We start from the raw sequence: 25,720 nt of genomic DNA on the forward strand, positions 1-25,720 counted from the left end.
GCCAGCGGATGTGTGTTGCTCGCGCTCTTTCCCTCTCTTGTTCTCTTTCTCTCGCGTTCTCGTTCGTGACCATCGGGCTTAGCTCAGTGAGGAACACACGGCAGCTGAATAGTAGTGCTGTGACCACCGGATCGGTCGATTCCGATTCCATGTGGACGTGGACGCGAATGGACCCCCATAAGTTCCCAGTGTGCCCAATGGCCAGTGTGTAGTGTGCGACCGGACACCGTGACGTGTACCCAGAGCGCAAGCCGATTAATTGGAGTTAATTTCATTATAGTGATTGAATTTCGCCCAATTTATAGAGAGACTTTCTATTTTGGGCACCGGCCGTGTGTTTTAATCGTCCCCGTCGGCGACCACGTTCAGCAAAGTCGTAGACATTCCGTCAGTGCCAGTGCCGCCAGCGCAGTGAGTGTGATTTGAAGGGACTGAAGAAAATAGACACTCTGTGACACTGTATAGTCGAACGCGCGTTGCCGCACACTCTGCATCTAATTGAAGTTAATTGAAAATTTGACTTTTGTACTCGACATGTCCCATACCAGGGGCTCCGTCAAACCCAGAGATAGTGTGTGTGTGCGTATGTTCACAACTTCCCAAAGTGGTTTCACTCAAACGTTCGCGCACAGTTCGTTGATTGGTTAAATTTAGTCTCTCAGTGACGATTTCAAAGTGTGCTCGCGCGTAGGACTGTCGTCAGCTGGAACGAGGAAGAAAAAGAACACTCAGTGAAGTCACTGTGAGCTGTGTTGAAACAGAGACACTTGTTGAAAGGACTTACGACTTGTACGACGTGCCCACAGTGTAACATTCCTAAGAAGCGATGACATCGCATAGGGAGAATTTCGCCAGCTAGGGAGCCGTCAGCAGTTTCACTCATCATCATCGGTCCGGAACACGACGAAAAAGAGTATAAACACGTGTGCTGTGCCACATATCAGTTGGAACTGGCTGCCACTGGCAACACTGCCCATCCACCATCCATCAGCTGTGCACGAATGGATCACTTATGTAAGCGCAAAAAACAACATTTTAATTATTTCTAAACGGGTAGGGCCCTTGAATGTGATCATCTGTTGTCCATTGCCGAGCAACGATCGTCCGGGAACGACGACCATTCAAAGTGATGAGGACAGCCATCAGCACACTGATGGCGCTAATCGACCAGGGCCAGGGCCGTTTCGTGGCGCCTAGTGTGATTGTGTAATGGGCGCGGACAAAGTTTATAACTTTACCGTCAGCTGTCCCACGTTTAGTCTTGACTTAGTACTTTCGCAAGTAACGTTACATAGGATTAATTCTGTGACCTTCTGCTTGCTTGGCGATTACCTAAGATTGAGGGAGATTCATGGTTGCATATGTTCATTGTCTTAATGAAATCATTAAGTTTATGTCTAAAATAAAATCATTAGATTTTAGTCACAAACTTATTTTAAATACATAATATCGGTACCTCAAATACAGGCCAACTAACCCTAATTCGGAGGCAAAAAATTAAAAGTTTTTTTTTTCTTTCCTGCTCGAGCGCTGCTACCGCGAGTGAACGCGAGAGTCACGCTGATAACATTGAGTGCTATTTATACTCTTGTATTTTTTGTGAATAGTCGTCGTCGCGACCGAACCCCGTTAGCAACAAAGTCTCCGTTCTCGCAGGGCCACTCCGCTACGTTCTTCTGCCCCGGGTGAGAAGCGTGATAAGACTTTGGCCAACGCCGTGACGGAACTAGGCTCGCGACCTCGCGTAACCACTGCAGTAACGCGTGATGATCAGGGCGTTATCAGCTTGGAATGTTATCGTCAGCTCCCGATAGGAGCGGGCTCTTTAAACTTGAGTGCTTAATTGACCATTCAGCAACGTTACACAACCGCATCACGAGCACAATCAACGAGGTGAACAAGAAGAAGAGAGAGAGACTAACTGTATTTAAATCCCCTAATTGAGGCGATAAAGCTGGAATCCATAAAATCTTACATGATCAGCCGGTTTTGCGCGGCACCAAACCTGATCTCGCCATTCATCACACAACTTCCTCTCGCCCATCAGCAATCGCCCACCCAGGGGAAAGAGAACACAAAATAAAAGAAAATCTGCGCTCAGGAATTCTTGAGCCGAACGAACACCACCAACCCAACCCCGTAATATCTCCATAAAAGCACATTCTACACTCCTTTGCACAAAACAAAATCCTCACTCCAAAAAAATAAAGTTCTCACGAGAAAAAATATTTACAATCATCATGCATCTCACCCTCCCATCCCGCGGGATCTTCTTCCCCTGGTCACATCATTTCACATCTCCCCTCGCGCGGTCTTATCTTCCTTCATTCCCTGTCATATTCCACCCGCGCGCGCACGTCCTCTGCTGCTCTACCCCTGGCGGTCCTCGGCACTTCGCGCAGCGTGTCTTGTTCACATGTTTTAAACTTTTAATTCAAGCAAACACCGACACTGGCGACGGGCTGCTGCCTTCCACCAATATCCCTGTTGGGAGCCTCCAGCGTGTCTCGGTTTCCGAAACCCGGGTCTGAGCCTGAGAAGGAGCGAGATCTCGTCGGTGGGACTCAAACGGGTCCGGTTTAGGGTTAGATGACCTGTGTTGGAAGTTTGGAGATTTGACTTGATGATTTTGAGACCTGGGTCTTGAGACTTGAAAACTTGAAGACATGGACTAAGGACATGAAACTTCATGACTGGAGAATTGAAGACATAAAGTCTTAAAGAAACGATTACCAAGACCAGAATAGGCCGACCAACCCTTCAATCGGAAGGTGAAACCCCTGCCACCGCCGGAGGCCGCAACCTGGAATGAATAAAGCTTCGGAAAACCAGTCCTCTTATTCTCTGCTCCACTCGGTTGTCCCGAAGATCAACCTTACCCCCATTCCGTTCGTCCCCGATCCTCCCGTCCATGGCCTTTCTTCCTTCCACTGCGCCTAAACACGACCACCCAGCCAACCGCACGGTCTCTCCACTCCGGCCCAGCCTCCAGAGTCCGGGCCAAGCCGCAAACCACCGACGACCGTGTGAGCGCAGTTCAGACGAGAAACGCCGATGGTGTTTTTTAAATTTCTCGGAATCGTCCAACAACAACCATTCACCATATGTGTGTATGTGTGCGCGTATGTGTGCCTATTTGTGTGTGCATTCGAGGCAAGAGAGAGATCCGACCACCGAGATTTTTTGACATTTAAAGTACCGCAAAAAGCACAGCCTCCAGCCAGATCAAAGAAGAAAGAGGAGCAAGAAAATACACACTCACAAACGAAAAGCCAAAAATGCCAAACAGGAAAAAGAGGAAGGTGCGCGCTGACGCGAAGAGGCTTAACGCGCTACCGCCGCGATCGCCGAACTCGAACACGATCGATACGAAGGTGAAGAGAGAAAAGGGACGCACCGACCAGATAAGGAAAATATTCCTCGTTTATTTTTTCGTTTTATAAATGCTTCTCAAAATATAATAACCGAAAAATCACCAGTCTCGAAACAATAAGCAGACGGACACAAAGGAAAACGCCGCAGTCAGCCGTCAGATCGATTGATTCCAAAGAAATACATTTGTTCAAGTTTTATCTCATAACAAAGAAAATCATTTCAATGGAATGCAAGTGAAAACGAATGGGTGTTTCCAACAACAACAAAATAAAAGTTTTCTTTACAAGCTCATAACTTTTTACAGTGTTGCCAGCATAATCAATCTTGTAGAAAATGTATTTTAAACGATGTTCAAAATAGTGAATCTAAAATATATATAATTAATAGTTAAAATACCTGTTAGTAATTCCGTTGGAAACTATTTACTTTTCATGTAATTCTAGCATACCTCATCAGAATCGAATAGCAACACTTTTCCAAATATATATTGAAAAGTTCTACTTGTTTCGAAAAGTAATACTTTTCAACATTTTTTTATTTAAATGATTTATTGACAAAATACATTATACAAAACAAAACAACATTTGACTTATAATTTCATTCAAACGTTTTTTTCGGAATTGCAAAAAATGTTGAATGGAACTCGTTGAGAAACTTGATTTTTTCAGCAGTCGAAGTATTTATCCAACTCGGTGAGCCTCGTTGGATAAATGTACGACTCGTGCACGTAATCTTCTTTTTGCAACTGGTTTCATAAACTACTATTTTTACCAAAAGATTAATCAACAAGTCATTTCATCGTAGTAGCTCATTTGAAGAAGTTTTGAAGAACTTTTGAATTCTGGAATGAAAAAAAGACGAGCTTCGATACAAAAAATTGCCGGGATAAATCAATTTGAATCTTTATAAGCATTGAAAAAAATGATCTTGGGTTTGATGTTTTTACTTATTTAATGTAAGAATTTTATTGAGGTCTACTTTGATCGCCTTTTTCAACTTATGCACCCTAATTATGACATAAAAGTATTATTTTGTATTGTTTATGTCCCAATTGATGTTTTGACACAATTTGTTTGGATATAGGTTATGTAGAAAATTTCCCATTCTATGCAATATTTTTTTTAATTAATGGAAAAGGGTAAAAAAATGTCACAAAAGTGTGACAGATTGTCGAATACGTTTTACCCCAAAGATTACTTGAAAAGAAAACATCAAATTAATCCTCTACAACCCAACCCCGCCTATAGACGGGCTTCGATTTAAAAAATCGCCAAAAATCCATTTTTCAACAAATTTTCTATCTTTAAAACGCATTGGAGCAATTCTCTACGAAATCGGTCTTTTTTCTTCAATTTTAATTTTTGTATTTTTTAATCCGACTGAAACTTTTTTGGTGCCTTCGGTATGCCCAAAGAAGCCATTTTGCATCATTAGTTTGTCCATATAATTTTCCATACAAATTTGGCAGCTGTCCATACAAAAATGATGTATGAAAATTCAAAAATCTGTATCTTTTGAAGGAATTTTTGATCGATTTGGTGTCTTCGGCAAAGTTGTAGGTATGGATACGGACTACACTGGAAAAAATAATACACGGTAAAAAAATTGGTGATTTTTTTATTTAACTTTTTATCACTAAAACTTGATTTACAAAAAAACACTATTTTTAATTTTTTTTATTTTTTGATATGTTTTAGAGGACATAAAATGCCAACTTTTCAGAAATTTCCAGGTTGTGCAAAAAATCATTGACCGAGTTATGAATTTTTTAATCAATACTGATTTTTTCAAAAAATCGAAATTTTGGTCGTAAAATTTTCAACTTCATTTTCGATGTAAAATCAAATTTGCAATCAAAAGTACTTTAGTGAAATTTTGATAAAGTGCACCGTTTTCAAGTTATAGCCATATTTAAGTGACTTTTTGAAAATAGTCGCAGTTTTTATTTTTAAAATTAGTGCACATGTTTGCCCAGTTTTGAAAAAATATTTTTGAAAAGCTGAGAAAATTCTCTATATTTTGCTTATTCGGACTTTGTTGATACGACCTTTAGTTGCTGAGATATTGCAATGCAAAGGTTTAAAAACAGGAAAATTGATGTTTTCTAAGTTTCACCCAAACAACCCACCATTTTCTATCGTCAATATCTCAGCAACTAATGGTCCGATTTTCAATGTTAATATATGAAACAATTGTGAAATTTTCCGATCTTTTCGAAAAAAATATTTTCAAAATTTTCAAATCAAGACTAACATTTTAAAAGGGCGTAATATTGAATGTTTGGCCTTTTTGAAATGTTAGTCTTGATTTGAAAATTTTGAAAATATTTTTTTCGAAAAGATCGGAAAATTTCACAAATGTTTTATATATTAACATTGAAAATCGGACCATTAGTTGCTAAGATATTGACGATAGAAAATGGTGGGTTGTTTGGGTGAGACTTAGAAATCATCAATTTTCCTGTTTTTAAACCTTTGCATTGCAATATCTCAGCAACTAAAGGTCGTATCAACAAAGTCCGAATAAGCAAAATATAGAGAATTTTCTCAGCTTTTCAAAAATATTTTTTCAAAACTGGGCAAACATGTGCACTAATTTAAAAATGAAAACTGCGACTATTTTCAAAAAGTCACTTAAATATGGCTATAACTTGAAAACGGTGCACTTTATCAAAATTTCACTAAAGTACTTTTGATTGCAAATTTAATTTTACATCGAAAATGAAGTTGAAAATTTTACGACAAAAATTTCGATTTTTGAAAAATCAGTATTGATTAAAATTCATAACTCGGTCAATGATTTTTGCACAACCTGAAATTTCTGAAAAGTTGGCATTTTATCCTCTAAAACATATCAAAAATAAAAAATTAAAAATAGTGTTTTTGTAAATCAAGTTTTAGTGACAAAAGTTAAATAAAAAATCACCAAATTTTTTTACCGTGTATTATTTTCTAGTGTAGTCCGTATCCATACCTACAACTTTGCCGAAGACACCAAATCGATCAAAAATTCCTTCAAAAGATACAGATACATACATCATTTTGTATGGACAGCTGCCAAATTTGTATGGAAAATTATATGGACAAACTAATGATGCAAAATGGCTTCTTTGGGCATACCGAAGGCACCAAAAAAGTTTCAGTCGGATTAAAAAATACAAAAAAAAATCGAATGACCGAAATCCTAGAGAACTGCTCATTGGAAAGAAGAACTATTAAAATTTTAGAAAAAATATGGGTTGGATGTTTTACTTGTTTTATGTGACTTTGCCAATGTTCTAAAAAAATGTCATTTGGGGTCAACTCTGGCTGTGTTTTTAACTAACATCCTCTATATTTCAAGTAAAAAGATGTATGCAGTAATTTTTCTAGTATCCCAGACTACGCCTCTACGCATTTTTAAAAAATTAAATGATAATGGTGCCATTTTATAGCAGAAAATGTGATAAACAAGCAAACAATTGAAAAAGTGACCGTAAAAACATGAAAAAATTGGATAGGCAAAATGTAATAATAGGAGGTGGTAGAATAGGCCAAATAATACCAAAAACAAACATAAATTAAACAAGATAAATGCAAATTAAAAAACTAAAAATTAAACAAGAAAAACATAAAATAAGACAAGTAAAGTTTTTCGTAGAACAAAAGTTGCTTAAAATGACCTCATGTACAGGGGAAAAATAAAAAAAAAATTGAAAAAAATTGGGCAGTAGAGGGTTAACTATTGTCCAAGAATGGCTTAAAATCTTTAACGCTCTTTGCTGCAAATAATTCATCCTGTAATGTAACTCAATATGCCAGTTTAAAGTCCTACCTAAAACGTACGAGAAAATAGTACAAAGCCCAATTTAACTACATAATCACAATCATTATCCAATTTGTGAGCATACGCAGTGCCAAACTATTTTATTTCATAGAATCACACACACACAGACCAATTTTGGCCATCGGCACAAGTGCGTGGCCGCTACAAAACGTTACACGTGTAGTCGAGCAGACCTCCCCAAAAAACGACGGGCCAAAGATTCGTTTCTGTTCCCGAAATTTTATGAATGAACTATCAAAGTTCAACGAACCTCTTCGGCGGGCCCAATTCATAGTGGCTTTGGATGGCTCTTCTTTTTCTTCGTTCGATCTTCTCTTCCACCGTCTTTTTAACTCTCTTTCTTCTCTCTTTCTACACCTCTTTCGCCGTTCGGTTTTCGGTGTGAGTCCACACACGACGATTAGGTGCTCCGCGGGACCAACGCCATAGTCTTTTCCAGCGCCGCTTTCAAAACTCCTCTTGCTCCCAGCCCTTGTGCGGCCCTCAAACGAAAGAATGCGGTCCACGCCGAGAATGGCGAAAAGAAACCCGAACAGCATATCTTGCGCCTCGCCACCCACCGAACGAACACCTCCCCACACTCCTCCCACCCCTTCTCTTCTAAACCAGCCCGGCAATGAAAGCTTTAAATGTGGTGGTGATCGTACAAGAGAAAGACAGAGAAGAAGAGATTGCAGTGTTGGTGTGGGGATCGATCGTTTTATGTTGCGCGAGGGGAGCCTTCGGAATTCCAATGTGATCCTCACCAATACATGGTCAGCGGAGGGCGCCATGCTCAGGGGATGGGGGATCGGTCACGAGGGCATGGGATGGAGTGCATCTTTAACACCAAATATACAAAAATTTCAAATTGAATTCAACGACATTGGAAACATTTATGCACAATAATCATAACAACTTTACTTTTTTTAAATGAATTTCATAAAACTTCCCGTGAGTTTTTAAAAATGCTTTTAAAGAAACAAAAAAGGTTAATCTTTTGTCGGTGCGATCCCAAAATTTATATCCAATGACATCACACCCCAGTGGCACTCGCCCTATTCGGCGCTTGGGTAAATAACTTTAGTACGTGCCACGTTGGGAATGTGTGTTTTGCGATAAAAAAAAAACATCCCAAGCTACTAGCTACATTATCATTGCACATTGACGTCACGCTGCTCTAGCAGCGCGAGTGACACTGACTGGCTGTGTGAATAGAGTTATTAATGAATTAATGAATGAATTGAAAGCTGCATTTCATTAGGGGCTACTTTGTAGCGGACTTGTGCGTACTTTTACGTGCCGTGAAGAAGTCGTTTGGGGAAAGTGGGGCAAGTGTAACAAGCTAAGGAAATGCTCGTTATAACCCCTTCAAAAGTTAAAAAAATCTGTCGGATCTTATTATAATCATCTTATTCTAAGTCTAAGACTTTGTTAGAACAAGTTTTTAAAAAATCCTGTTTTTTAATGTAAAAAAATGATTTTAAAATTTTTGATTTTCCGTACGTTCTACTAACTAGTGGGGCAAGACGAACAACCCGTTGGGGCAAGAGGAACAATGCATGAAAAAACATTTTAATTTGCTAAAAATTGACCTGTTATCACTTAGATACATCAGATCAAAATGTATTTGAAAGGTTTCTTCCATTTTTAGATTAAATAATAATATTTTATTTTAAATTTTATCGTTTTTACGGAAAAAATATTACTTAGACGATAAATAGTTAATTTTCATAATATCACTATATTTTGTATGGACATTTTTTTTAACAATTGTTTATCAGTTTTTAAGTATTTTTATGTATTAATTTCTCAATAAAATATGTTGTTGCAGCAATTCGTAATTTTGTTCCATACTAAAAATCCATATGGTACACTTGCCCCACCTGAACAAGATTTTTTAAAAGCTCTCAACAAAAATAACCAAAAGTTAAATCATACTTTGTAATAGGTGCATGTCATTGGTAGGGACACTACTGATCTAGGAAAAATAGCATTTTGATAAAATGAGCCTTAAAACGAACCCTAAGCCTTATTTTATACTTTCCAAATATTATAAGAAAACAAAGGTTTTGAAAAAAAACTTCATTAAATCTTATGCCCTGTGGCGTTTACGTCGTTTTGGCGGTTATGTGGTAGTAGAACCAGCTAATTGCATTGCTAGCAACAATTCCTCATACTGGAAATAATCAAAATTGTAAAAATTACGGCCGTACGAGCGATTGTTCCTCTTGCCCCATATGGTCGTCTTGCCCCACCTTCCCCTAGTAGTAAAATGTTCACTTGCTGTTGGCGATTGAACAATTTCGTCTAAACAGTTTGACTGAGCTATCATTGGCAAGGGAGTCGAAAGACCAAGTGGCTTTTCTCTCTTGCTTAAAACATTGGTGAAATTATAGCTTAGGGACCATCCATAAACCACGTGGACACTTTTTTTCTGTTACCCCCCCCCCCTCGTGGACAATTGTCCATACAAAAAAACTTTTTGTATGGATCGTGGACAATCGCCATACCCCCCCCCCCCTAAAGTGTCCACGTGGTTTATGGATGGTCCCTTAAGAGGTATTCCGATACACTAAAACCCCGGTTTACGCTCAGGCGTTACGCTTTGTATTTCGTCAATTTCTCTGGAACGACGCAATATTTTTGCAAACTTTTTGAAACGATTTATACGTCTTGTGCAGATCTACAAATTGCTTTCAAAAGAATGTAAAAACATTACACTGTTTTCGAGAAATCAACCAAACAAAAAGCGTAACGCCTGCGCGTAACGGGGGTTTAAGTGTATCATAAATTATCAACATTCTTTTGTTTTATTTTCTACTCCACTGTATTGTAAAAATATAACATTTTCACTCATTGATTCTATTTTTTTTCTTTTTTGTTACAGGATGAAATCAGTACTGATAAGTTTGGCGTAATGCTGTAAGTGTATTGTTTTGATATTTTTCATCATTTAGAAATTTTTAAATTTCAAATTTTATTGTTGATTTTTACTTTATCACAAATGAAACGTTTACATCGATCATAGATTTGTATTGATGATGAGTTCAAGTTTATTGAAGTTGAGCAGATTTATATGCAATTTGCAATCCATGTGAAAAAGCTTGAAAAATTTGCAGTATTGTCGTTAATCTACTTCGGATTCATACTCGGATACGAACTTCATGTTGCGAAAGTGCTGGTCTTGAAAATAAATCATCCAACGATAGCCGAATGAAACAAACCAGATAATTGCAAAGTTTTCGCCTAAGTTGCTACTTATAACACGATGGTAAAAGAGAACCGCGTGAGCTACTCAACTGTTAAATTGAATCAATTGTTGTTTGCCAAAAAACGACTGGTTTTCCCCTTCCACAAAAGAAAGCGCCTCTTCCAGAGAACAAAACCGTCCGGAAATGACCACCAGATGTGTTTTGCTTCATTTTTTTTTTGTCTGCATCGTTCACACAAAATCATCAGCCGAAATAAAACAGAAGAAAACTAGTTACTACGCCGAAAACCGCCGAGCTTCACGCGCTCTGGGAACCAAATCTCGCAAGACGTGTTTAGTTTTGAACGGTTCTCACCAGCAGCGCGAAGAAGTGTTTCAGAGTTTGCGAACTGCAAAAAAAAAAACTCGTTTAGATGCCGTTCTGACCGTTTCCCAGGCAGTTTTTCATCCCCCCGGCTGGCGATGGCAGCAGATTGGCAAGCGGTTTATATTTTTTTTTATACTTGCAAATTTCCAACTCAAGCCCTAAGCGGATCGCGGGAAGCGCGGCTGATTTAGCGTGAGAAGACGGGGCTTGATGCGTACGCGCAAATTGGGGCAAACGGATCTTGGGCCACCATCAAGGAACACAGCTTCCAGTTCTGACCTCTATCAACGTGATTTTCTCCCGGCTTGTGGAATTTCCCTAACTATTGCATCGTGACCGGATCGCGCCCATACGATATGGTAATAATAATATGAATTTCCTGTTTCCATGATCAAATGGTGGTTACCGCCGAGCGGAAAAACCGGCCCTGCCGGGTGTCTCCACTTGGGCTTTATCAAGTCTTGATCAAGTGTTGATCGACAACGACTGAAATCACTTGCATTTTGTTTATTCCTGAGTGTGAATCTCCTTTACTGAACTTTAACAATGTTATGAAGTTGTTTTCAATTATTGCACTACAGAGCGGATTCATTTATTTGAATGGAGCTAAATACCACGTGCTCGGAAATCGTCGAACAACGGGATTGAAATGTCAAAATCAGTTTGATATCTGATTTTGAAGTTTGAGTGATTTTTAATTCGAATACGCGCAAATTAGTGAGCATCCGAATTGGAAGACATTCGAAGTTACAAAAATTGAATTAACGAATCCACTCTGGACCTACAGTTTCCATAAGTTAGTCGGTAAACTTCAGCTAAAATTATAAGTCAAACGATTGTTGAAATTTTCCCTGGTTTCGTTGTGCTTTGGCAATTTTTATAATTATACAAGGCATACAATGATTACTAAGCGCTCTAGAAAGCAAACAAGATGGGTCACTCAAATAAGTATCACTAAATGATGAACTTTGAGCATTCATCTTTTTTGCTGGTTGGAGCACTCAGTATTCAATAATTTCTTAGGAAACTGAGCCTAGCGATGAGTAGCCAGCATGATTCGAATACTAAAAGTATTTTTTTCCATGACCCATGATGAGTATCGGGGCCGCATTCACAAAGCGGATTGTTTAACTTGAGTGTTACCACTAGGCTACGTGGCTCGGTCAAATTGGGTTTTCATGATTCGAATGATTATGTGTATTATATTTAATGTAAAAAAAGAAGCTTTCGTAAAATTTTATTTTTGATAAACCATAATCTCCTAAATATGATAACAATAGAAAAAAAATATATTTTTCAAGATCTCATTAATAAAACCTATTTTAATCCATATCAAGATTGTTTTGCTTGTCAAATGATCTTCACGTCATGTAGTACACCAATTAAACTACATCTAGTCACGAATGATGAATCAACCGTCAGCATAAAAGTGTGCCTGGCACACATCCTCGCCACTGCAATAAACTGCAAGTGTACTGTACACACAGTGTTGCACAGAATTTTATGAATTAATCTACACAGCACTGCACATCCAACGCATTCGCGCAAACACACACAAACACATCCATCCCGGCGTGCACATGGTTGCAGACAGAAAAGGAGAAAAAAAACTATAACTATCCACACATGTGTGTGTGTGTAGCGTGGTGTGACTGACGGCCACCACCAACAACAACAACAACACACCATCCAACTCGCCAATCCAATCCTTCTCGATCCAAACTAAACCAACACAACGATTTCATTCATAATAGTGCGCGGCGAGGGCGCGTTCGCCTCAGAAAGCCATTCAGCCATCCGTTTCCATTCATTCATGATTTAGCTTCATTCATGCCAGGTTTCCTCGCCCTCCTCCTCCGAGCCGCCCAACTATCCTGACGTGGTGGCATTTGCTCCACGTTAGGTGCCCCCCTTCCTTCAAACAGCAACGCCGTGTAGCGTTAAATTAATCGTTAATTATTATTTTTATTAATATTAATCTCACACAAAGTGGGTTTTCTCGTGGCAACCAACTTCAACTCTACCTTCGACTGCGCACTGATGAAGGTTTTCCTTCCTTTTCTCCGGCGTTGTCATGAGAAATACGCAATTGAAAAGTTTCCACCCATTTCTCAACGTGGTGGCGCCATTCTTTGAATGAAAAAACCCCATCTCCTCCAGTCTTTGGATCTAGTCCAGGCCCATTAGGTATTCAAGGTTTCCGCCATAAATATATTGCACACCATAACCGCCCGCCCGCGGGGGATTTTAATTTTCCCACACGTGACTCGTGGGGGTCCAAATGTGCAAACTCTACTAGTCGCTCTGGTACAACACTACCACCACCATCACTGATTGCGGCGAACCACGAGATCACCATCTGAGGGGCAGCTGCCGCTGCGACACTAGGCGATAACGCAATATGCTTTAACTAACCGTCCAGGCAGCATTCTACTATGCGCGATATCGCACTACACTACTACTGCTGTGTGGGGATGATTAATGTGAGATACCAGATAGACCAGTTGCGAACTTCCGGTTTACTCATTTCCTTTGGCGGGACCGCATGGTGGGCTTGAATTAGGTTTAATTTTTGAAAATGTAGTTTAGTAATATCAATGCGTTTTGAAGAAAATTTTGATCATTAGAAAAGTGATGATTCATTTTTCGCAATAGAATCGAGCAGTATTTGAAGTCACCGTATTACTACTTGAATGACTGTGACTCATGGGACAAGTGTGTTATGTAATCAATATTCTATTTTCCTACAAACATAACCGCACAGACGCCAACATAGAGCATTGAAAGACGGTTGTTTTACTCAACCCTCTAACGTCCATGGTTACTCCAGTCTTCAAAATTAAATTTCTCTGCAACCATGCACTTTTTCAACATGGTTCAAACTACATTAGTTTATATAGAATGTCAACTTATAACCACTAAAATTTTGCCAATTTGGTCGATCCAGATACGAGTAATGCAGAAAATAAAAAAAAAAGCTCGATTTTGCTCTGGGCGGGAAGGGGTTAGGAAAATCATTTATTGAGAGTTTTTTGGAGGAATTGTACAAAACTCATCGCATAACTCGATTTTTTCGACACAATCATTCTTTTGAGCAACTCTCTACGAAATCGGCCGATTTCGACCATTTTTATTTTTGTATTTTTTTATTTGACTTAAACTTTGTGGGGCCTTCCCTGTGACCAAATAAGCTATTTTGTGTGATTGGTTCATCCATACAAGTCTCCATACAATTTTGGCTGCTGTCCATACAAAAATGGCATGTAAATATTCAAACAGCTGTAACTTTTGAGTGAATTTTCTGATCAATTTGGTGTCTTCGGCAAAGTTGTAGGTATTGTTGAGGACTTTTGAGAAAAAATAGGTACACGGAAAAAAAATTGCAGATTTTTTATCAACTTTTTTTCACTAATACTCAATTTCCCAAAATACGTATTTTTTGATTTTCGAGATTTGTTAATATGTTTAAGGGGACAAAAATCCGCAACTTTTGAGCCATAGAGAAACATGGTCAAAAAATCTGCTGCCATGTTATGAATGTTTTGAAAAAAACAGTGATTTTTGGAAAAAATCGAAGTTTCATGCAAAAACAAGTTTGACATTATTTTTTAATGCAGAATTAAATTTGCAATCGAAAAGTACCAAACAGTTTTTTTGATAAAGGACTCCGTTTTCAAGATATAGCCAGGGTCATTCTATCTGAAGCGGAACAGCATTTGAAAATTACCCTCTCCGATCCTGCTCAAATTTGGCAGAGCTTTTGATACTATCAAAACATGCAAGAATCCTGAATTTCATCCAAATCGGACCACCCCCTCCATTTTTGTACCTCCCCAAAAAATCTACTTTTTGGCGATTTTTGGCCAAACCTCCTAGTTTCAAACGGCGATAGCTCAGGAACCAAAAATCTCAGAAGGTCGGTCTTAGACTCAATTTTGAAGGAAATTGGACGTAGAATCCATTTCCGTGATCAAAATGTTGATTAATTTATTTTTTCTACCTGTATTGCGCAATTGAAAACTTTAAACGGCCGTATCTCAAAACACCCCAACTTATTTTTTTTTATTTGACCTCACCATCTTGTTCCCCGGCCAATTTTACATAAGAATCACCTATCGACAGAAATGAATATGTTTCGTTCCAGAGATATCGAATTTTAAGGTTTTGTGTTTTCGAGATTACCTGCATCAGCTTCATTCGCCGCATCTGCTAGAAGCACACAGGCGGGCTGATCAATAACTGCTACCTGGCCATTTATTGAAATAATATTTCATCATAAATAATCTTCATCAAATTGAGCAAAAATTAACTGTATAATACTGTAGGAAACTGAAGTTTAATCGCAAATGTTTATCTGCTCAAAAAAATTAATGAAGTGAATTTCTGTGTTAACCCACTGGACAGAGCAATGACGACACACAGTAAAGGGCAGAATTGGATTCCGACGGAGCGAGAGGAAAATGCAATTCTCGGATTAGTTTTCAAAAAGCCGTAAGAGCCATTGTTAAACAATGTCCTTATTGCATCGGTATTCGACCTACTTACGAAAAACCAATATCAAAATGCTCGAGATTGTTCATCTACACGTCCTTCAAGTGCCCCAAACTTAAAATAAATAAAATTTTGTTGGCTCTTACGGCTTTTTAAAAACTCACCCGAGAATTAATCTTGTTATAACACTGAAAAATAAGTGCACGATACATTATTGAGTAAAAATATGAATTAAAATGAATAAAATTTGTTGATACGTTGTGCTCTAGTGAAGAACGATCACAAAGAGTAGGAAAAGGATTTCTGGAATGTATAAAACTGAAAAATGTAAGAAAATCACAAAGTTTGATCTGCTGCAAAGCGGCTAATTCTCCAAATTTAGTTGCGATGATTTCGACACCGTCCGAACAACAGTGTTTTTTTCATCTATCATTCTTGGATTCTTGGAACACAATACGGCTGCTGTCCTCACGTATAAGGATTTTTGTAATTAAATGTACCTTGACCAAAATCATATTTTAATGAAATGGAGCTGGCTCACTATATAAAAATTGATTTAATATGATCAATCTAAACCATAAATCAGAATTATGGTAAAGTGTCAATAATAAACTATAATAATAATAATAATAAAGCAGGTTTTGGGGTTTTTGCTGAATGGCACTATTTTGCTCCACTTCATTAATTTTTTGAGCAGATAAACATTTGCGATTAAACTTCAGTTTCCTACAGTATTATACAGTTAATTTTTGCTCAATTTGATGAAGATTATTTATGATGAAATATTATTTCAATAAATGGCCAGGTAGCAGTTATTGATCAGCCCGCCTGTGTGCTTCTAGCAGATGCGGCGAATGAAGCTGATGCAGGTAATCTCGAAAACACAAAACCTTAAAATTCGATATCTCTGGAACGAAACATATTCATTTCTGTCGATAGGTGATTCTTATGTAAAATTGGCCGGGGAACAAGATGGTGAGGTCAAATAAAAAAAATAAGTTGGGGTGTTTTGAGTTACGGCCGTTTAAAGTTTTCAATTGCGCAATACAGGTAGAAAAAATAAATTAATCAACATTTTGATCACGGAAATGGATTCTACGTCCAATTTCCTTCAAAATTGAGTCTAAGACCGACCTTCTGAGATTTGTGGTTCCTGAGCTATCGCCGTTTGAAACAAGGAGGTTTGGCTAAAAATCGCCAAAAAGTCGATTTTTTGGGGAGGTACAAAAATGGAGGGGGTGGTCCGATTTGGATGAAATTCGGGATTCTTGCATGTTTTGATAGTATCAACAGCTCAGCCAAATTTGAGCAGGATCGGAGAGGGTAATTTTCAAATTTGCACTTTTTGGTGCACAGTTGGGATGGAATGACCCGCCAACGAAAGTTTGATTTTTGAGAAATATTTGCAGTTTTTCAATTTTTAAAAATAGTGACCATAAGTGACCATTTCTAAAAATATTTTTTTTTGAGAAGTTTAGAAAATTTGCTATAAAATTGTCTAAAAGACATTGAAGATTGGACCTCGGGTTGCTGAGATAGAGCCGCTTTAAGAAGAAGAAACACGAAACTTGAAGTCTGGAGTTTTTTTTTAAAGGTCCAATAAACCAAATTTCCAGTTTTTTGCTTTTTGGGTGTTTTTGAAACCGCCTTGAGTCAGGGTTATTAAAAAACACCCAAAAGGCAAAAACTGAAAATTTGGTTTATTGGACCTTTTCAAAAAAAACTCCAGAAGTTTTCTTAATCTCACCAAAATAACCCACTATTTTCTAATGATGATATCTCAGCAACTTATGGTCCGATTATCAATGTTAATACATGAAACATTCGTGAAATTTTCCGAACTTTTCGAAAAAAAATATTTTGAAATTTTTTAAACCAAGGCAAACATAATAAAAGGGCCAAACATTGAATATTACGCCCATTTTAAATGCTAGTCTTGATTCACAAAAATTCAAAATATTTTTTTCGAAAAGATCGACAAATTTTACGAATTTTTCATGTGTTATCGAACCATTATTTGCTGAGATATGGTCATTAGAAAATGGTGGGTTATTCTGGTGAGATTAAGAAAACTTCAATTTTCGTGTTTCTTTTTCTTAAAGCGGCTCTATCTCAGCAACCCGAAGTCCAATCTTCAATGCCTCTTAGTCAATTTTATAGCAAATTTTCTGAACTTTTCAAAAAAAAAATTTTAGAAACGGTCACTGATGGTCACTATTTTTAAAAATTGAAACTGCTAATGTTTCGCTAAAATCAAACTTTCGGTGGCTATATCTTGAAAACGGGGCCCTTTATCAAAAAATCTGTATAGTACTTTTTGATTGCAAATTCAATTTTGCATCAAAAAATAATGTCAAACTGGTTTTTGCATAAAACTTCGATTTTTTCCAAAAATCACTATTTTTTCAAAAATTTATAACTCGGCGGCATATTTTTGAACCATGTTTCTCTATGGCTCAAAAGTTGCGGATTTTTGTCCCTTAAAACATATCAAAAAATCTCGAAAATCAAAAAATACGTATTTTGGGAAATTGAGTTTTAGTGAAAATAAAGTTGATTAAAAAATCTGCAATTTTTTTCCGTGTACCTATTTTTTCTCAAAAGTCGTCAACAATACCTACAACTTTGCCGAAGACACCAAATTGATCAGAAAATTCACTCGAAAGTTACAGCTGTTTGAATATTTACATACCATTTTTGTATGGACAGCAGCCAAAATTGTATGGAGACTTGTATGGATGAACCAATCACACAAAATAGTTTATTTGGTCATGGTAGAGAATTGCTCTTTTGCAACTTGTTGCATGAACCACTATTTAAAAATGTTGTTGTTGTTTGAATGATTTCATGACTGCAGCTGATTAGTTTCACTGCTGGTTGTTTTGCAGTTGGCGCCAGTTCACGACGTGCCTTGTTGTGGCTAATGCGGGTTAATCAATTCCCGACACCTTACTTAGTCATTATTAAACCATGTGCGTCCCTTCCAATCGCCGAGACTTATTTGTAAGCTTTAATCGATCTTCGCGGAGATAATCTCTAAACCGGATGCTGTCAAGAAGATGACTTCACCGTATGACTGATCGTTTAACAATTTGTGTCGAAGTGGAATATCTTTTCATCAATCATAAAAATCAATTTGTAATAAAGTCCAATGGATGTTTATTTGTGCACCACACATTTCCCACAGTGCAACCCAAGCTTCCTCAGCGTGGAATGGATTAGCGAGGGGGTCAAACCCGGTGTCAGTTCACCCAAAAGGGGGTCTCATTTTCTCAGCTCAGCTTCGTTCAACGCCGACGATAATCATGGCGGCGCCCAACTTACGATCCACTGCTGCATCTTGGCGACTGCACATAAATACACATAAGTGCACAGGCGCATGAAATTAAGCTCGAAGCCGCGAAATGGGCCGAAAGTCGATTCCCACCAACCCGAACCTCGAACCAAACCTCCCCGGGGTGGCCACGGGTGTAAAAATTATGAGATGTTCATGCTCAAAAGCTCGCGCACCGACAATGCAAACGGTTATGATGATGGGTGGTTAGTTGGCTCGGTGCCATTACGGGGCTTGGAGAAAACGTGTGGCGCCGCTGCTGCTGCGGATGCTCGACAAAAAGGTGGAGAAGTCCAAGGGAAAACACGTACAATCTGTCATGGATGCAATTACTCTGTCAAACTCGCGTCGCGGAGCCTCAGCGCGCAGCCACCGTTGCTTCAAAAATCTCAACAAGCTCGTTGGGGAACTTTAACGAGCCGTTGAAGTGATTTCTAATAGAGTTTCGTGTGGTTCAACTTCACTTGCTTTTTTGTGTGTTAGTAGCTAAGCGTTATTTGTGCGGTGTTGCGTTTTTCCTTTTAAATAGTTTTCAAACAGATGGTTATTAAGTTTATGAAGTGAACAGATATTTTTGTAGATAAACTATGCAAACACTCTGTCAAGCATACACATTTATTTTAGTCAGCTTATGAACTACATGCAAAATGCAACTAGGGACCATCCATAAACTACGTGGGGGAGGGCTCAGCGATTTCCACGCTCCATACAAAAAAGATTATTTTGAATGGAAATTGTCCACGAGGGGGGGAGGCGGGTTGGTCTGACATTTAAAAAAGTGTCCACGTGGTTTATGGAGAAGTTCTCATATCTTTGGTTGGTTTAGAAGGGCCTCGTGGCGCGGTGGTTAGCGGCTTCGGCTGCCGATCCCTAAGTTGCTATTGGGCGCGGGTTCGATTCCCGCCTTATCCGTCTGGAACTTTTCGTTCAATGTTTGTCCCGTTTAATGTTAGTATTCAGTCTGCAAAGACGGTGTGATTGCCTTCTAAAGTTATTTTAAGCAATTTATAACATGATTTTAGATGGAAACGCTTGATAGAAACTGTAATAGAACTTGAATGTGTGAATGAGTAATAGAGTGTAACAAAAATGACTTTTTGGCGGGCATTCAGGGGTTTGTTCAGGTGGGCATACTGAGCCTAAATCCCAAATATAAGCTTGATTGGACGTAACAGGAGCTGGCGCTCCGCCCTTCAATTTTAAATGGGATTTAACCCGTAAAAATAGATTTTTTCAAAAATGTCACTTTTTGAGGCACTTTGGCCATCAATGCGTTTACCAAAAACATCACTGGCGTGTAGGCCAGATCCTTGCGCATCTTTTGGTATATATAACATTGAAGTTTGGAGCATCCTGGAGCTCGGTACAGACCTTCAAAGTTTGTCATTTTTTCGAAAAATCGGCCCCGGCAAAAAAGATATGCGTCGCACCTCGCGACGCCCGAGACGCCATTTGATTTTGCTGGGACCGATTTTTCGAAAATATGCCAAACTTTGAAGGTCTGTACCGGGCTCCAGGATGCTCCAAACTTCAATGTTATATATACCAAAAGATGCGCAAGGATCTGGCCTTCACGCCAGTAATGTTTTTGGTAAACGCATTGGTGGCCAAAATGCCTCAAAAAGTGACATTTTTGAAAAAATCTTTTTTTACGGGTTAAATCCCATTTAAAATTGAAGGGCGGAGCGCCAGCTCCTGTTACGTCCAATCAAGCTCATATTTGGGATTTAGGCTCAGTATGCCCACCGGAACAAACCCCTGAATGCCCGCCAAAAAGTCATTTTTGTTACATCCTAATGAGTAAACATTAAGTGATGAGGGCAACACCTGGTTCCAGTTTCCCTTTTGGATGCGGTGATCTTAACTAGGGTAGCTGAACACTTATCTGTACATCGTAAGAAAAACAACCTATGGAATGTTATCTTTTAAATTTAACATAAACATTTCCCTTATATAACCATTATATTTTTGTTAATATTTGAATGTATTTATGAACCCTAAGGGAAAGGACGCTCTATCTCTGCTGTTGAGATACTGATTCTAGTTCATTACATACAATTTCTCTTTTCATACCCAATCTAATAGTGTCTTCTCTTTTGCAGATACTCAACCCTTCACGTGATGAACTGTTCCAACATATCTGGAAAGTGGTATGTATTTTTGTCCAAGCAGGTGTGGATCTGGAACCATTTTTATATGCTTCCAATAATTGTTGGTACAACAAAAATGTATGCAAGTTCTCAAAAATTGAAAAAAAAAATTGTGAATGTTCAAGAATTGTATTTCAATCATGCACAGAGAAATATGTTTGAATCATGATTTATTGTTTATTTTTTTAGGGATCGAAAGTAGCATTCAATCAATCTACAATTTAGTTTTGAAGTAGGCCTTTAAAGTTGAAAATATTTGTCGATACAACTTTGCAATCGTTTATCTTTTTTTGTGAAACAATCAAACATCAATTACATGCCATACATTTCTCCTAAACTGGTATTTAACCCGAACCAAAGATCCGGTTACCCCCCGCACCGACTTCGGAATGCACCGGCACCCACCAAAACACTGTGCAATGTCTAGGCCAGGTCACCTTCGGCGAGCAACTTGGCTTACGACGACGGTGCCGACTTTGACGAATCATTCAAACGACAACGTTGTCCAAGATATTCAAGGCACAAACTCCACTTCTGCCTCCTGCCTCGTCCAGCGATCATATTGCGCGCCACCGGACTTTGCCGATCTGAGAGTGTGTGGTGTACCCAAATGCCACCGGGCAACATTCCAGCACGATCTGGCCCAACATGAACTAGGTTGAATGAATGGGTTGTTGTTGTTGGCGGTGGTGGCGCGGTCGCTGGTGGCAGCACGGCAAAGCCCTCTCTCATTAGCATTCAGAGCTGTGCCGCGGACAGTCCTTCTGCGGGGCCAACCTGAGCGGTAGGTTCGATATTTTCGAGAAAACGCGTTGAGGTTGAGGCCACATTGGGCACTAAACGCGGTGGACAAGTAATCGGAGGTGTGCTGGACCTGAGTGGAGTGTTCAAACATCGATGGATAAATATCGAGCGGTGAGGGGCGTTCCCATGGATCCCGTCGACGGTATGAGTCAACCTTTAGGCTGTGGGTATGTAAACCGAAGATATTGTTCCATTTCTCACTAGTGTGTAGCATCAGTTCGACTGGCAACGATCGTATTGATGTCAGTGTTTGTGGAATTTTACTTGACCAGTTCACGTACTAAGGGGAGGGTAGATTATCTGAAGTGTTCTTGACATTCATGAGTTACGTGCTTGTAATATGGCCCTCTCGTCCATTCAACTCCACGGTTTGATACCAAATTATGATCGGCGATAGCTTAAGGCGCTGCTCATTATTGATTCATTCACACTTACGAGCTTACGGGAATCCGCGCACCTAACCATATTCTGAAGTCGACAACGTCAACGGAAGACTCCTTTTTATGGTGACTCCTACAGCGTGGAATGTGGATTGCCTTTACCTTTTAGAGACTGGGTTATATTGAAGCACACAGTTACGTAAACGATCCCGCACTTGGATAGCTGGTTGGTGGTGACTAATCATGGTAGATCACTGCCAGGGTTGGCGATGAATGATCTACGTGTAGATCAATGAATAAGTGACTTAGAACAGTTGATATTTGCTACAAAAACTTGAAACCTGTCAGATTTGCAACTATCATACCACGTAACCATGTAACGTTGTCTAGTTTTGTTCTACTATTACGATCACAGCAAAACATCAAATGTGACGATCACGTTGAGTCCTTATTTTTTCTACTTTTACGACCGCAGCAAAAATTCAACTGACTTCCGTCACATCTTTCTCAATGAAAATTTTCTCGTCTACCGGTTTAGTACACTACTTCAAGATAAAAATAGCTCATGCACCGGAAAATCGAGTTCTATATTTAAGCCCTGAACGAACTCAGTAAAGAAATTGTCTACGAAACATTTGTAGTCTGCTTCTTCGTAATGTTTACCTACAACCTGTTTGCTGCGTTCCGTTGAACGCCGTGCCCTGTCGATCTTCTTGGAAATGCTCAAAACTCAACCGTGTGAAACACGATTCGATTTGCGCTGGCCAAAAGATCCAGCTGAATGAAACTTCAACCCGCTGTGATTCGTACCTCGGTTGATGACTATGCGGAGACGGTTTCCGAGAAGTTCCGTTCCGTGTGCCCAAACCGGTTTGTCCAGGTACAAACTGCTGCCATTCCAGCAAATTTAAGATAATAACGGAGGATCGCGAAACGGCCCCGGCGGCAATAGATCACCACCACTCTATTGCATTTGAATACCGCCGCCGAGATTTACATACATACCTTCCGCGAAACAGCACTCTTGACAAAAACTCGTTACCGGCGTGAGTTCATTGCGAGGTTCTCACCGAGCGGGTACAAAGTCATACGGAATGGAATGTCACCTCAAAATCTCCACGTAAACCTGAATTTCAAGAATCACACAACCTCCTCAGAGAGGCAGCAGTATGTGAGAAGTGAATCACTGCCGCAGCAACCGAAAAGCAATAGAGGCGAAAAGATAATAAAAACGAAGCCTTGTGGAAGTCACGCTATGCTAAAAGCTTTACCGCTGGCCGTAAACTCCACGTGTGATAAAATTAGCAAACTGACGTGCGGTAGGTATTCCCGGGTGATGATTACGATCGCGATGGCCGGCTCGCCACGCGGATAGATGATGAGATCGCGTAATTGTAAGCCAAGGGGAAATGAAATATTCAAAGTGGTCGGACAGGGAGGCCCTTTAAGAAGTCAAGGAAAGTTCCCGGAAGCAGGGTATACAAAGTTCGGTGTATCTTTTTAGCAACAAACCAATTTTAAAGTCATAAATATTTTCTCAACAAAATTTAATCTCGAAATCACATGACAGTGTTGCCAGACCTTCCATCTTTATAATTTATCGAAAAGGTACAAAAAGGTGATTCGGAATCACTATTTCAACGAAATTAGCAAAAAAAAACTCAAAATTCTCGAATTCAAAAATTATTAGATAAAGTTGTCAGATTTATATCTCAACGAAAAGGTATATAAAATACCAATCCTTCGATTGTCATAAATAGAAGGGTTGTTCATCGAAATTCAAAATGAAAAGTAATATAAACTCTCTTATGTACTCATAATTTTGGCAAAGCTTGTCAGATCTTCAAGGTTTGACACTTCTTTGACTATACAAGAAAATTGCCAAAAATCGGAAAATACTGTTACTATACCATGTAATCATTAAAAAAATTGCTATAATTTTCGTTTACTCTATGCTGGTGGACTAATTTTAAATCAATTGAATTGTGGTCAATTCTTAAAAAAAATCCACCGACTTTAATGAACTCATTCATCCCGGAACTGCCTGGGCAGTCAGCTGCTATTGAAACAATCTCCCCGCGTGGTCACCATTATCACTGCATGGGCACGTTATGGCCGCAGCTCCCTATTAGCCTATCAATTTGAAAAAAATAATCACAAAGTAACAACCACCTTGTGAGTACGTGTGTGTGTGTGTGTGACTCCAGCTGACCCTTTCCTTTCTTCATCAATGAATTTCTCGCTAGGGCTATCTGCCTGCCTCCCATTATCATCACCTTTTACATTATTCACAGCCAATGTTGCTCAACAAACACACGCACACAGAGTCACACACAGATGATCTTTAGACCCTAGACCGCGGCGGCAACTCCTGAGGAGGCCACATTCCGATCCGTCCCCGCTCATCTCTTGCCGTTGTCCTCCCAATCAGCACTGCCTAACGGATCATTCGCAAGAGTGAGGCAAAAGAGAAAGGAAGTCAAAGTCGTGAATGGGTTATCTCCAAGGCGAACCCTCGCCTCGCCGCACAGATGATAGAGAGACACCGAGGTGTGTATGTATGTGTGTGTGTGTGTGTGTATGTGTGCGACACTTTGTACGTGTGTGCGCACACGATTGAATGGCTAAGCCCTGAACGGGGAGAAGCGACGAAGTAGGTAAACAGAAAGTCATTCATAAAATCAGAGCTCCACTTTCAACCGCACAACTCCCTTGCTCTCCAGCCAGCGCAGTCGAGTCGGGTCTGCGCAGCTCCGCGGGGCAGTATTGGGATCGGATTCCGCCCCCCGGCACAATCGTGAGTTCAATCCTCGTCGTCTTCGTAGTCGTCGGCAGTTTCTTGTGTTCGTCAACCATTCGGCAAGGGCAAAAAAACCCGCAAACAACCAACAAACGCACTATTAACTGCCATATAGTGTTACTTTTTTGTTGGTTGTTACCTTCAATGTTTGTCTTGTTCTTTTTTTTTTCTCTTCATCATATCTCCACATTCCTTATTATCATTCCTTCTCACTTTTTTCTCCGTCACACTGTGCACTCGTGCTGTTTCTTTCATTTTTCTTTTCTTTTCTCTTCTTTTTCCTCTTCTTTCAGGTCTTCCTCCGTGGGCTTTCTTTTTTGACTCGTTTTCTTCCCTTTGCGCGTTCCACATTCCTTCATTCCTTTTTTCGCCATGCGCTCGCACACTCTTGATCCGACTGCAACCGACATCAGTACCGGTTGACGCATTTTTAACAAGGTAAGTGCTTTATGTTTAAGATTGCACATGGCTGTACGATAATTGCCTGACAAGATTTTATTCTAGCCTTCCTTTCCGGGTTCGTCCCACAACAAAATTTTAAAGCTTCCCACTTTAGCCCCGCTTGGGTCATTTCCCACAAAACTCCTACCTTACATTCTAACATTTCTCATAAACACCATCTCACGACGTTCTACAAAAAAAAAGTATTTTCGCACCAGCCAACATCCAGCGATAATTTTCAACACACACACACACACCGCGACGGAGAGTTGGGAGTCGTCCCGCCCGCCTGAGCAGAGAGTGCGCAAAAGCAATCACAGAACCGGTTTTCATTTTCGATCTGACTTATTTGATTTAACAGAGTGAGATCATTTTGAAAGCTGATTTTGTACGGAGAACTCAACCCAAGTTTGCGCATCGGTGGTGGCGGCGGCGGCGGCGGCGACGAGGGACGACACGCGGTTCGAGCATTCAAAGTGTTAACAATTACGTAACGGGGTTGTACCCAGAAGGTAAAGGTTTGTGTCATTGAGAATAAAATTTATTTAATGATGAATTAT

At 39.5% G+C, this 25,720-nt stretch overlaps 1 long non-coding RNA gene across 1 annotated transcript; it reads left to right on the forward strand.

Annotated features, from left to right (window-relative positions):
- The first annotated feature begins 694 nt into the window (after positions 1 to 694).
- Positions 695 to 25,720, forward strand: LOC6035801. Its single transcript, XR_005278405.1, has 5 exons — positions 695 to 1,014; positions 10,070 to 10,104; positions 20,688 to 20,735; positions 25,013 to 25,157; positions 25,224 to 25,720. It is a non-coding gene; the product is annotated as an uncharacterized LOC6035801 (long non-coding RNA).

The sequence above is a fragment of the Culex quinquefasciatus genome, chromosome 3, assembly GCF_015732765.1.
Source record: "Culex quinquefasciatus strain JHB chromosome 3, VPISU_Cqui_1.0_pri_paternal, whole genome shotgun sequence".
Lineage (NCBI taxonomy): Eukaryota > Metazoa > Arthropoda > Insecta > Diptera > Culicidae > Culex > Culex quinquefasciatus.